A 13,846-nucleotide genomic window follows, 5' to 3' on the forward strand; every position below is an offset into this window, starting at 1 on the left:
GGCCAGGAACCCTCAGGTCCTGGCTGTCACCTTACTCCCTCCATGTGACCTTCAGCACCCATTCGAAGACTTGAGGCTGCGTTCCCAGAAAGAACGTAGTTCTGATCTCAGGAGAGTGCACCTTCATTTAAAGGCTTGGGCCTGATGGCATGAGACCAGGTAACCTCCTTTCTGATCCTTTGATCGGACTTTTTTGTTATATCCACAAAATCTCTGCACTGTTGCCGAGTAGAGGGAGCGATTCATGGGGCCAGCAGAATGGGTGGAGGCTACTCCAAAAATTCTGCATAAGACAAATTTGTACTTCAGATATTTTCAAGACTAAAAGTTCAGAGAAGTTTAAAATCAACGTACCTGTCAGACATTTTCTTTATCATGATACAGGAATTATATTCTATGGTCCACCCAGCTTTTATCTGACTTTTCATGACATGGGTAGAATGATTCAGGAGATCTTCTTAATGTGAAATGTACGTGGAGGGTTCCTGACATCTGTGCTGGCTGAGTCGCCATTGTTAGCGAGCTATTATTTATAGTTGCAGTGGAGCCAGGCAGGATAGCACAAATCTGTAATGCTAGCATTTGGCATGTGGAGGCTGGCAAGATCGGGGCCAGCCTGTGCTGCATAGAATCATCTGAAAAATGCTGAGTGGAAAAAGAACTGAGTGGAGTGTATTGAACATCTACTGTGTTAGCACATAGACACCGTTTTTAATTCTTAAGATCCCTACAAATTAGTCAGGCGTGATGACTTACACCTGCCATCCTAACAGAAGTGAGGCTGAGGTGGAAGGGTAGCCGTGAGTTGGGAGTCTACATGGACTTCACAGTTAGAAACCCCTGTCTCAAACAACACAAAGAAAAGTCTGACATAGTAAATATTGTCATTACTGTTTTTTTAAAATAAACAAACCAAAGGTCAAAAAACATATATTTTCTATGTGTTACAATGATTTTGGGGATAGAAGGACGAATGTGCATCAATCTTTATAATTTTAAAGTCTGTGGCCTTGGTGAATCATTCATTCATAGAGAAAAAGTAGGTAGATCAGACAAAGTTGGCACAGACCAACAGGAAAGCTCCCAGAGCCCCCAAATAATCAGGATATACTCAACCCCCACTCTACACAGCTTCTCCTAGAGCTGTGGGAATTGGTGTTAAGAGGATTTACATCTATAAATGTGTCTCACTGCCCATTGACAGTGTATTGAAATGGAAACATCTCCACTCCCAGAGATGTGCTGGAAGATAGATGGGACAAGACGGAAGACACCTGTCTGCTTCATTACAGCTTAGTATGGTTTTCTTCATTGCTCCAAGAGAGCTGAATATGGTTTAAATGCATCTGGAGCCTTCCCCAGAGTCCAACACTTTGCTAATGAACAATGACGCTGAAGGATGTAATCCTTGTACAGAAAGCGAAGTTTACTAGGACACGAGAGAGTTACAGCCTCCCACCTAGTCTCTTCTCCCTTTTTGTATTTTAGGCTTTTAAGAACTGTAGTTCAACTCCTTTGATGTAGTTCATGTGGGGGGAAAAGCTATCTTATAACAATCACTGCACACTGATCATACTTCCCAGATGATTTTACAGTACACTTGGCTAAGAATTATTAAATACTTATCATACATTGTTACATGGAAGATTCACAAGTGATACGGAGTCATGACAAAAACTTATCAAGCCTTTTATGCCAATTTACCCACAGTAGATCATTAAAATAGACTCTGGTGAATAACGCCTAAGGAGAAATGACTACTTTAAGTTGTATCAGCTTCATTGCCTGGGACTTGAAAGGGATGAGGCTTTATAGATTACAGCTAACAGGCTTATATGCAGAGATTCCTTTCAGGTCTGCACTTACTACCAAGCACTGTTAAAAATACAGGACAGGTGCCATCTTTCTATAAATCTCTTCCTTTCTGATTCCTTCTTTAATGATCTATTTTTGGTCAACTTTTTCTAGTAAAAATATTGTTTAAAGTGATAACTTTTTAGAGAAGGTCATGCATAAGGCAGATAATCAGTAATTTGCTAAAACCCTAATTTATCAAGACTCAAGGCAGCATGACCCCATAAGAAAGGCCACTTGTTTAGACTGCGTAGGTTCTTCATTGTAACTATAGCATAGACGTTAGTGTTGTCTGTGGATTATAGAGTCAGACCATGCCGATTTACCCATGGTTAGGATTCCTTAAAGGAAACACATATGACATAATATTTGGGACATAGCATAAGAAGAAGTAGAAATGAATTTTATGCCCTTTTGACTCTTTATGATGATTCTCAGCTCACCCTTTAGCATGATGAAAAGATGTGTCAGTGCTCATGGCAAGTACTCCTTGTGCTTGCCTCCCTTGTTCATCACAACACCGTGAGCATGATGGGATTTCCCTCATGTTGGCAAGGTTGTACGTGGGTTGGTTTTCATAAGTCTAGAAAGTTCTCCAGGGCAAAATACGATTTCTAACATAACATAGGTTTTAAAGAAATCTCTTGAATTCAATGTTCTCTGTGTATTCCAAAAAAATCAACAATGCATTACTCCCTTGAGGCTGCAGCTCTGGAACTTGGGATTGCTTTTGCATTCCACTGAAAGCAAAATGGCAAGAGAAATTAGCCATGTATAGTCACCGAGTACATTTGTTGCATTGACCCATATAGAAAAAAGTGGCTTTTTCAATTTGTTTTGTTCTAGAGGTAGGGATATTGTAACCTAAAACTTTGTCCTTCATTCTTCTGTTCAAAAAATACATTAAATAATTCTATCATAGTATTGTTTAATATGTAAACTGTATTGTTATACATAAATGTAGTTGGTAATTTGGCTACTTTATGGGTTCTTTTTTCTTTACCCTTCTCCTCCCCCTCTTCTTCATCCCTTTTCACCCCCTAACACTAGACAGGAGGGGGAAAAGGACAGAGAGGAAAGGGGGTGTTGTTATCATTAGACCACTTTGTGGTGATTGGGGTATCAAGTTTCTTGGGGCAAATTTCATGTTCTGCTGTTGGGATATGAATTTCTTCTTCTTTTTCTTTTTTCTTCTTTGCACATGACTACATAACACACTACAATTAACATCTCCCAACCAACCACCCACCCACCCACACTATCCGGACTCTACCATTTATATACCCCCTGAAAAGTACCCAGAATTCCAAAGTCACACACTTACACAAACTATCTGCAGATAGCAAAACCACACTCCTGCTAGAGCATGAGGCAAATCATAGTCACCTGTTGTGAAGAAGTCTCTTACCCCGACACCTGGGATCAAAAGGAAAACATATTCCCACACTATCTCTGTGTTTGTCAAGGAAATCAAAGTTTTCAGCACAGAGAAGTAAAAGAAAATGAGTTAAAAAAAAAAAACAAGCATAAAAATGAAGAAACTTGTTGAATGACTGAATTGACAAATACCTGTCTCCTTCATCTCTTGATGTGCTACTGTCCCAACCTCCTTTTGCTTTGTGCGACTTCTAAAGTGAACACAGTATTGTCTTTCAGGTGTCACTATCCTGGTTTAGTATCAGACATAAATCTCAGATATCCTCTATGTCAGGTCGCTTACGTCTTTGATGCCCAAATCCGTCTGGCAATGGTGCAGAAACCATCGTCGGTTCCCCTTATTGAGAGCTCTCACAGGTGTCTCTCTGCTCCATTCTGATGGTTGTTGCTGTTGTTCAAATTCATGTCTTTGTTTTGGGGGACTATTGAGCTAACATCTTATAATACCCATGGCTCTATTTTGTAGACCCCCCACTCCATCTTCTACATTATATTGTTTTGCTATGAAATAAAATTATTTATGAATTGAAAAATCACTCACTATTTGTTCCTACCTTAAACAATTATAACTAATACCTTGAGTCGGGTAAACCACAGCAAAATCCTCCACCATGAAGTCCCTGGTTATACACATTTATTTTTCATCCATTCATCTAGCATTTCCCAGGACATTTCATTACCAGCTTCCTTGTGTTTCCTGTATGTTTAATTCTCTGTCAGTTGAGTAGAACAGTGAATACTTAAATATAAAAACAATTTACATGCTAAAAATGGTTTAGATACTTCTTATCCCTACAGGAAAGTAACTGTATTTCTTCCTTTATTGGTAATTATCAGTCTGAAATTTTTATTATGTGTACTTATTTATTTTGTGTGTATCCACACACGTGTGAGGAGGGGACGTTGCATGCCATGGTGCACAAGTGGATGTCAGAGAACAGCTTAAAAGAGTCCGTTCTCTCCTTCCACTCTGTGGATCCCATGCACTGATCTCAGGTCCTCGGGCTTGGTGGCATGCACCTCTACCTGCTGAGCCACCTCACCAGTCAGCTCCTCCCCTTTTATTTCTTTCCTAGTCGACCATCCTGACGTTCGACACTTTATTCCACTGACAGTGTTCTCATAACCTCGCTGTTGCTCTCTCCAGGGTTCAGGATCCATCATCTCCACATTCCCAGTCAGGCCTGACATCTCTTCACTTCCTTTTTCTCCTTGACAGATTTTTTTTTCTCCTTCAGCTTAGTGGCATCGTCTCTTGTTTTCTTTCTATTTCTCTAGTGATATTTTAATTAATTAATTATGATTTATTCACATTACACCCTGATTGTTATCCCTTGCTCTTATCTTCCCATTCTCACCCTCCCTCAGTCTTTTGCCTATTTCCTTCCCCTAAACCTCTGATTGGGGGGGTGGGGGGCGCCCTCCTATCCCACTGTCTGGCCACAGCCTCTCAGGTCCCATCAGGATAGCACCTGCATCCCCTTCCTCTGTGTGCCTGCTAGGCCATCTTGCCAAGGGGCAGTGACCAAATTGTGGGCCCCAGAGTGCATGTCAGAGGTTCAGCAGCAGTTCTCCCCTTGCCCCCATGTGGAGAACCCACAGTCTACAGCTGTAGCACTCTGAAGGCGCCCGATCTCGTCTAGTGATCTTTTAAAAATTCCATCGCCACCTCTTCATCCTCTACCTGGCCACTAAACGACAGAAGCTCTCAGAACAGTCATGAACTCTCCTCTCGCCTGACATGTGTACTAGAAAACAACTGCGTGCATCTGCTGCACGCTTGCTATCCGTCAGTTACAGTGTGAGAAATGAAATACAAAGTTTGAAAAGCAGATCTTGACATCTAGGAGTTGAGCTGACAAACCTTTCGAGGCCATGTACACCCCCTGCTGGGCATACATAATCTTCCTGTCATTATACAAGGTCAGCCGAGACCAGGAAACAAGACAAGGCTTTATAAATTTGTCTAAACATGGTCAAAAAAAAAAAATGAGATCATAGTCCACAATGCCAAATGGCCCCATGTTTACACCTTATCAAGAACTACAACCTAGTGGTGTGTGTTCTTCCTTTCTGACACCACCGCGTGCAAGGATAACCACTGCTTCTTTGAGTCTCTCACATCCCAGAGGAAAGGCCTGAATCCTGTAATAGATCTTTTATCCTCCTTACTGAGGTATCCACAGATGCCCATGTTGTGTGTTATGTTCTACTGTAATGAGTGATAAACCAAACTTACTCGGCTACAAGCATTGTAATGATCATTGGATGAAAAACATGGCTAAAATAAGCATTTTGAGTGTATTACTTTATCTTTTGTAACAGTTCCCAAACATTAAATTGTATTTCTCAGTGCACATGAAAACAGATTGGGACTTGATGATATCACAATATTTTAACCAAGACTATTCAGTTGGTAACGAATTTGAGTGCACACCTTTGATGTTAAAATGAATGAGAGTTTCTAAGACACACAGTCAACATTCATTATTTGAATAGATTTAACACAGGCATCCGAACTTCTAACTCACCATTTGGGATTCCTTGCCATTGTATGCCTTGGTAGAGTTTATTTGAACCAATATACCCAAAATATTGTAATTTCAATATGGAATCAATTCAAAACATTTTAATATCACATATTTTATTTCAAATGAAGTCATTGAAGGCTATTGTGTATCTTAATGCTTATACCATCTCTCAATTTTAACCAAGCACATTTCAAGGCCTTTAAAAGACATATACTGTTACATAGCAAAACTTAGAACATGAAAATCTTTTCTGGTTGCAAAGACTATTTAGCTGTGGCTTTTTAATCCAACAAAAAATTTCACCCACCTAAGATAAACTAGTTCTATAATGACAGCTAATATTCTCTGACTTTCCAATATTCCAGGTGCCAGGACTAAATATTTTTTCGACATTTAAAATATTAGCCTCTTAATAGCAGCTTAGCTGGACTGTGACAGATTTAGTTATCACAGTATAATCCACATATATTTACAATATATTGACTTGGCTTAAAAGACTATATCTTGCTGTCAAATTTCAATATCATGGTCTGACTGAAACTACAATTTTATGAAGGAAAAATTTAGCTTATCAGGACCTTCACATTTTCTAAGAATAGAATAATGTAATTCCAGAAAGCATAGAATGCAACTGAAATTTTCATTATTTTCTTCAGGAAACAATCATTCAACATCATTTTATCCTAAAAACAGGAATAGACAAATTGCATCCTGGGTCCCCAGATGAATTGATAACTGAGAAACCTGAGTGTGTTGAGCTTACAAAAATTAAAAGACTATTGATGATATCTGTTGCTTCTAATTAAGAAGATGGAAAGACTAATAAAGTTTCTTTAAAGAAAACCCAGCTCACAATGAGTAGACTATGAATGAAAGTAGTTAACAGACATCACCAAACACACTCAGGGAAGGAATTAGGGAGTTAGTTCTGGTTTTTGGCAGAACAACTGTCTACAATATGTAACATAACAAGGGCAGGAGTGTGGGAGTTCTCAGCATAAAGATGTGATTCACACTTCAGGAGATGTATATGCTCCTTTCCCTTACATGATCATCATACATTCAAACATTGTCTCACAATTCATTTATACGAGCACAGGTCTCAGTTAGAAAACAAAGACAACTGTAAAGCCTACAATGAATTGTAGCTTGTGAGTCAGGAAAACATCGCACCACAGGAAAGTGATGCATAATACAATTCTGGTAAATTAATAAAAAAATACACTTGGAAACAATAGAAAAGAAAGGCAAATAATAAAATAACATTTCCAGCATCTTAGGTTATCTTCACTATAAATAGCTGCTCTTCAAGAGCCCCCAAATCCACTCAACTGAAAGAACATCCTAAGCTAACACAAACAGAGTGAACACACACACACACACACACACACACACACACACACACACATCATCATCATCATCATCATCATCATCATCTCATTCCAGCCTCTTACTCAGTTTTAGAAGTTTCCCTTGTTTAACAATGCTTTCCTTTAGGAAAAAAACTTCAAGTGTCAATTTTGTGGCTTCATACACGCACTGATAAGAACATGTGAATAAGCTATGCATTTCCTCTTCGCTATGGAACCTGGCATTGGGACCAGCGACTGAGGGCCCCTGGCCACTCTTTCCACAAAATGGCTCAGTGGTTCTTGGGGAAGCACTAAGAGCCATCTCTGCATGTCAGCAGCTCTACCAGCTGCCTGACTTTGTGAACCAGGACCTCCAGAAATGATGGGGCATGTGTGTTTTCCTCTGGGTTTCCAGTGAATGGACAAACATAGAAGAATGAAATTAGCCCCATGTCCATATCAACATAAAATGGATTAAATATCTCAGTTTAAAACCTGAAACTCTAAAACTGCCTTAAAAAAATGCAGGCAGTATCCTATGGATCTAAGTGTAGGAAAGAATTTTCTGAATAGGACTCCATTCACTTAGGAATTACTCCTCCTTTTTTTTTTTACATATACATTTATATTATTACATATATATACACTAAACTACATACAGCAAAAAGAACCATGAAACAATCAGGAATTATATAAATGTTACATTCATAGTGTTTTGCCTATTTGTATTTGGCAACCCTGAAGAAAGCATCTTTCTTGGTGAATCTAAAATTCCGAGTGTAAATCAATATCTATCCTATCTCATCTCTATCAACCTAAAAACATCTACCTAGACCTAAAAGGATAGTGCCCCCTAAACAACTAAGCTTAATTGTAAAACTAAACTATCTAGTGTTCAACCCCATCAGAGACTTGAGAAGGAATAAAATTAATTACCCGAGTAAACAGGAAGTACAAGTTAGCAGCTTCCAAAATGAGAACATGAGACAGTTTGCTGCCTGAACAGTCACTCAAAACTCTCGATGATGTTGGAGCATCATCTACAGCTTTCTGGCCCAGTATATCTGACAGACATATTGTTTGGCAGGAATTGAGGACTTGCTTACCCTGTCTTGGCAGAATTTGGCTGTCGAGTCTGCTTGCATCCAAGCTTGCCCACTTTTAGGCAGAATTCTGTCTGTGGCAGAAACTAAGACATTTTGCCCAGTGGCTGGTTTGCCACATTTGAAGCCATCTCCATAAGGAGGTTCTTTGATCCTCATCATCTTCTTTGAGGTAGGCTGGGTATTGCCAGGAGTTAACCTGTCTCATTGTCAAAGAATATTTAAAATAATAAAAACATCTTTAAACACCATATTCTGTAGGTCCCTGAGGCTTTTGGAGACCATATCTAACATTTGCCCAGTGGCTGATATTAATATAATTCCTAATTGTTTTGTGGTGGTCCTTCTTGTTGTATGTAGCTTATTGTAATATGTGTAATGATATAGATGCATATTAAAATTAAAATAAATAATAAATGTTCACTGTAGCACCACCCACAACAGCTAAGTGTAGAACCAACCTAGGTCTCCAACAACAAAGAATGGAGAAAGAAAACATGGTTTTTATACACAATGGAAAATTCCTCAGCCATAGAGAGGAATGAAGTCTGGCACTTAAAGAAAAATGGATGCAACTGGAAATTGTTACATAAGTGAATTAAACCAGTCTCAGAGAAGAACAATGGTTTATATAAGTCTGAGAATGTCATACATTGCATTTTGATCACATTTTCCTTTCATCCCCAGCTCCTTAGATCCACCTCCTGTTCAATACCTACCCAAATTTGTGTTCTCATTAAATAGGCATCAAGTTCTATTTGCACCACCTGGATTCTCTCAGGTGTTGGGCTTTCCCACTGGACCATAGTTGACTCCCAGGAGGCCACCCCCTAGAAACTGACTCTCCATCTCCCCATGGCTCCTCATCACCAAACATTCCTTAGAGGCGTGGGATGGCTCTCCTCTCTTCATTCCGGGATTCTTTGTTCTTTATGTTGTCCCTCAACACTGGCTGTTTTCTTGTTGTACAGAAACATGTTTTTAAAAAATTGTCTTTGTTTATAACTGTTTTCATTTTTTTAATTCAGTAAGATAAAATTCAGTGTAAGTCTTTTACTAAAAGTTCTTGGTCAATTGTCTTAGTAATTACATAAAAAAATGTTTGGTTAATATCCACAGGAGTCTTACTTTTTTTTTTTTTAAGAGAAATGGGAGGAGTGGATGGGGTGGGGACAAACGGGAGGTGGGTGGAGGCACTGGGAGGTGAGGAGGGAGGAAAACCATGGTCAGGATGTAAAAAATTTTTAAAAATTAAAAATCCATTGACATTTTTATATTGATTACATATCAAAGTAACAATACTCAGGATATATTGGTTTAAATTAAATGTATTATTAGAAAAATTCTTACTGTACATGATATTTTTTTTTAGAAATTTCTTATATTATAGGACTTACATATGGTATTTTTATTTTATTAATCTGCATAGATATGCAATTATATGTATTTCATTCCATACTGTTTTAAGTCTTATAACTTAATGAATAGTTTTAATGTTGGAGAGAATTAATAATTTGACACAGCCATTTGTCATAATTATCTTTTGTATCCTTTATGGAACTTTTGCTTCTATATTTTATTGCATAATAAATAGGTCTGTTTCTGGGTTTCAGAGCACCACTACTATTTTTGCTGATGATATAGTAAATATCAAACTTAGTATGGGAAGAAGCTGATCATTATAAAACTTGATATTTATCTTTCTCATTACAGAGTGCATTGTCAGATCTTTTAGTATACTTTTAATATATATATTGTACAAAATGTTATATGTAAGCCATCTAGATAGACATTATTAAGATTATTCAAGACCTGGTAGAACATTGCAGAGTCAGCTGGAGCGCTGCACAGTCAGACAAATATAGTCTTCTCTCTCACTGATAGGATAATGGATTTTCTGCCATCAGATCAGAATAATGAATTCTATTACTTTTTCAGTTAATTCCTATAGGCTTTCTAATTATACAATAAGATTTTATAAATAGTTATTTTTTCTTCATTATCAAGATTTATATTACCCATTTGTACTTGTACTGGCTAGTGCTGATGACATGATAATAATTAAAGGCAGCAATTAAAGACATTTCTCCTTTGGATCCCAGATTTCCTAAGAATAACTCTAGTAACTCAATGTGAATTAGAATAGATATCTTTATCCAATTAAGATGTATGATTTTATGCCTGTTTGTCATATTTGTGGGGTATTTATTTATTATCCAAGTCATTTGTTTTGTTTTCCTTATTCGGTATGTAAACATTGTTTTAAGTAGATTAGTCATAAAATTTGAAATCAGAGTCTGCTTTTCTCTCTAGAATTCAAGCTCTGGACCACGGGGAAAGCAGTGGGTACCACCTGGCTGGACCCACTGTGTGAGCTACTTCAGCAACTTTAACATTAGTGGGAGCTGTTGCAGGTGAGAATAGCTCTAGCAGAGAGGGAAGCTGGACATAAGAGAGAAATCAGGACAAAACTGACAGGCACAAACAGGGACCTGCCCCCGTTTTTTCCTCCTTCCAACTTCAATGCTACAGAAGGCATCAGAGCTTTCCCTGGAGAAAGTGCATGAGTTTAGCTGGGACTCTGTGCTATTAAAGGAGGAGATGCGGCAGGAACAGGAGGTGATTTAGCAGGTAAGCTGGGCCCTGGCCATTGTGACAACCGGTGGTCTATGCTAGCCTAATGCTCCAGGTAGGGTGCTCCACTTGGGTCTACTTTCCTTTGGGACTAAGTGCGCCCAAGCAGTGCAAGTTGTGTCTACTGAGATGATCAAGGTGAGGTATGCAGTGGTTCCAAGGCAAGGCAAGAACAGCACCCCATGCTAAGGAAGCAATATGGCTCACAGAAACTGGCTGTGGATATTGGGAGCTGGGAGGTGGTGTCTTCCACATTTGACATTGTACTCACATTACCTTGAACAATCGTTTTTTTCTGTAGGAGTTAGAGTGGACGGGGGCAGTTGACAATGTTCAGAAATTAATTCTCTCCTTTCGACATGAGGATCAACCTCGGGTTGTTAGGCCTGAGAAAAAGTACCATTACTTACTGAGGCATCTTTTAGGCATTGACATTGATACGATCTTATGCTTTATTCGGTATTGATAAAATTTTTATTTAGTATCTCTACCCAAGATAAACACTTGGAACGAATGCCATTTGGCCTTCAGAGATCCTATTAACCCTTGGTTTAAAGAAAAAAAGTTTCTCTATATAATTCTAACCCTTGAGTATCCTGCAGATTTGTAAAAACAGAGAAAAAGGCAATAGTAATAGCAATTAAATAATAGACATGAAGGCAACCCAAATAAATGGGAAAGGCACTTCCAGAAGCCAGAAGGGTTGTTAGATGAAAATCCGTATGCCAATGTCAATGGCAGAGGTGGACTACCTCCCTATAAGGCCTTGGTTAGGGAGTTCCCCGACGATCTCAAAATCACAAGTCTTTCTCCATTTCTGTTGTATCCTAGAACAAGATGGAAAAACCCTATTGGTGAACATACTGTGTGCTTTGGTTGCATGAAATGGGGTAATGCTGGGACTGAGCTAAAAATGCTCTCTGCTCTGGTTGGCACTCATAGTTCTTGAAGGTTCTATGCAGTTTGCTGGAGAAAGTGTCACTAACCGCATTACTAGGGTATGGGACCTCTGTGCTGCATTTTCCATACGGCAGGAAAGATGTGCTCTCATTGATACATTAGTGGCAGGACTGCTAAAGGTACAACCAATTGCTTCCTGATTTCTCTAAGACCCTGTGCCCACGATTAGTTAGTGTTATTAGACAATAGTCTGTGGCTGAGAGAATCGATGTGAATGAGGGAGACTTGCAACTTCTTTGATAAACATGTGATATGCCTGCCAACTTGTCTTCTAAATATTTATTTATGTTTATTACCATTATTGTTTGCTACATTTTGGTGGTGGAGAAAAGCTTATTTTCCATAGTAGAAAGTGGTTAGCCTAAGTGTCATAACAAGTAAACCTCCTGAGAATAAATAACCGGAGCTGTGGTATAACTGTCCATGCCTATCCATAAATGAAGGAAAATGATGAGATATCTATCTCATCTTTTTCAAGACTCAGAGTTGGTGTTGGCTCCTGCTCCTTAATGATTCTACTTTATTAGGAATTTATTAAAGGCGTGTACCTCCCTTACAACCTGACTACCCTAAATAGGAGGGAAAGGAGATAAAGGAAAACAAGAATAAAACTTTCTGGGTATCAGTTTTGTGGGGCAACTCCCCTGGCATAATTCTCAGGAATCTTGCAGATCATCTGTCCCACAGAAATAGTCTCACTGTCCTGGACTGAACCTGGAGGAATCCACTGAGCTAGAATCTTCCAACTCTGTGCAGTAGGGCAAGAATCTCTGATCTTTCTCACTTCTATTCCCCAATGTCCTTCTCCTCCTAATTGATGGTCCTTTTTGCAATACAATATCCTGGGTGGAGTCCTCTCTCTCTCTCTGTCTCTGTCTCTCTCTCTCTTTCTCTCTCTCTCTTTCTCTCTCTCTCTCTGAGTTTATCTAGGATCTTTATCAGTTTGTAGAGACAAAGTTTCAGTGGGGTCAAGCCACCCAAGACTGCTTTCACTTTGGGCCCAGCCTAAGGTAAGGCTACATTCTCTTCACAAGTTCAGGGAAAAAAATTAAGAATTGAAAGAAAGAGTTAAATTATGGAGCTATTTCCTTTAAATCAAAACACTCAACTCCCAGAGGGGGGAAAAATGAAGATTTATAAATTTTATGAAGTAGATGAAACTCACAAAACTCACCCAGCTCCTAGAATTTACAGGATTCATAAGACCAAACCACCACCCTATGGTTATAGAGTCCATTTAAAAAATTGCTTGAAAAAAAAATTCCAGTTAGGCAAACTGCCTGGAAGTAATGCAGAAAATTCCAAGGACACAGTTTTTGTAAATTGTTATCCATTCCTCAGTAGATGTTTTAGTGAAGTAGCTGCCTTTGAATCATCCATGCTCCTATCAGTAACTTCTCCCCCATATCCCCGTGTGTAAGCTCAGTAAACATATTGGTTGAGTAAACCATATCTGAGGAGAATCATTCATTTGACGATCATACGTACCTTATCTGAGATAAATAGGTGTACATACAACAATACTTCCCGATGGCCATGGTTCATCTGGAACCAGCAAGAGAAGGGCATTCTGGTAATTCTATTTATGGCTAAGGCAAAACAGCAAGTCAGAAGTTTATTTACTATATAATGAAGTAATGATATTCAACTGTCATAGTGCCATAAATATGACAGATAGATTAATGGTGATTATTTCTATTACTTTTATGGTCATACCATAGACTTCTAAGGCTGGCTGTATAGATTAAAACTATTGTTTACTGTCACTAGAGAATCATACTATGCTAATTACCTTCAAAATTTGCCTCACTTATTGTTAGTGTATACGAGCTACATCATTTCTTGAGTAAATTCTCCACACTGACCATTCTACTGGTCACCTTCTTCCCTGAGATATAATAATATTTTCATTTTGATAGGAAGAAAGTTGGCAGGTCAAGATGTTACATGAATACCAAGTCAAATACTGGCTAGT

The 13,846-nt window shown here is 38.6% G+C and overlaps 1 long non-coding RNA gene across 2 annotated transcripts in view; it reads left to right on the plus strand.

The window, feature by feature from the left end:
- Window positions 1-9: 9 nt before the first annotated feature.
- LOC311593613 overlaps window positions 10-13,846 on the plus strand; it is a 113,230-nt gene continuing 99,393 nt past the window's right edge. For both annotated transcript variants that reach the window (XR_014777782.1, XR_014777783.1), the window contains exons 1-2: window positions 10-159; window positions 10,591-10,691. This is a non-coding gene — a long non-coding RNA (uncharacterized lncRNA). The remainder of the gene's footprint in view (window positions 160-10,590; window positions 10,692-13,846) is intronic.

This window comes from Acomys minous, assembly GCF_964271855.1.
Source record: "Acomys minous genome assembly, chromosome: 3".
In the NCBI taxonomy this organism is placed as follows: Eukaryota; Metazoa; Chordata; class Mammalia; order Rodentia; family Muridae; genus Acomys; species Acomys minous.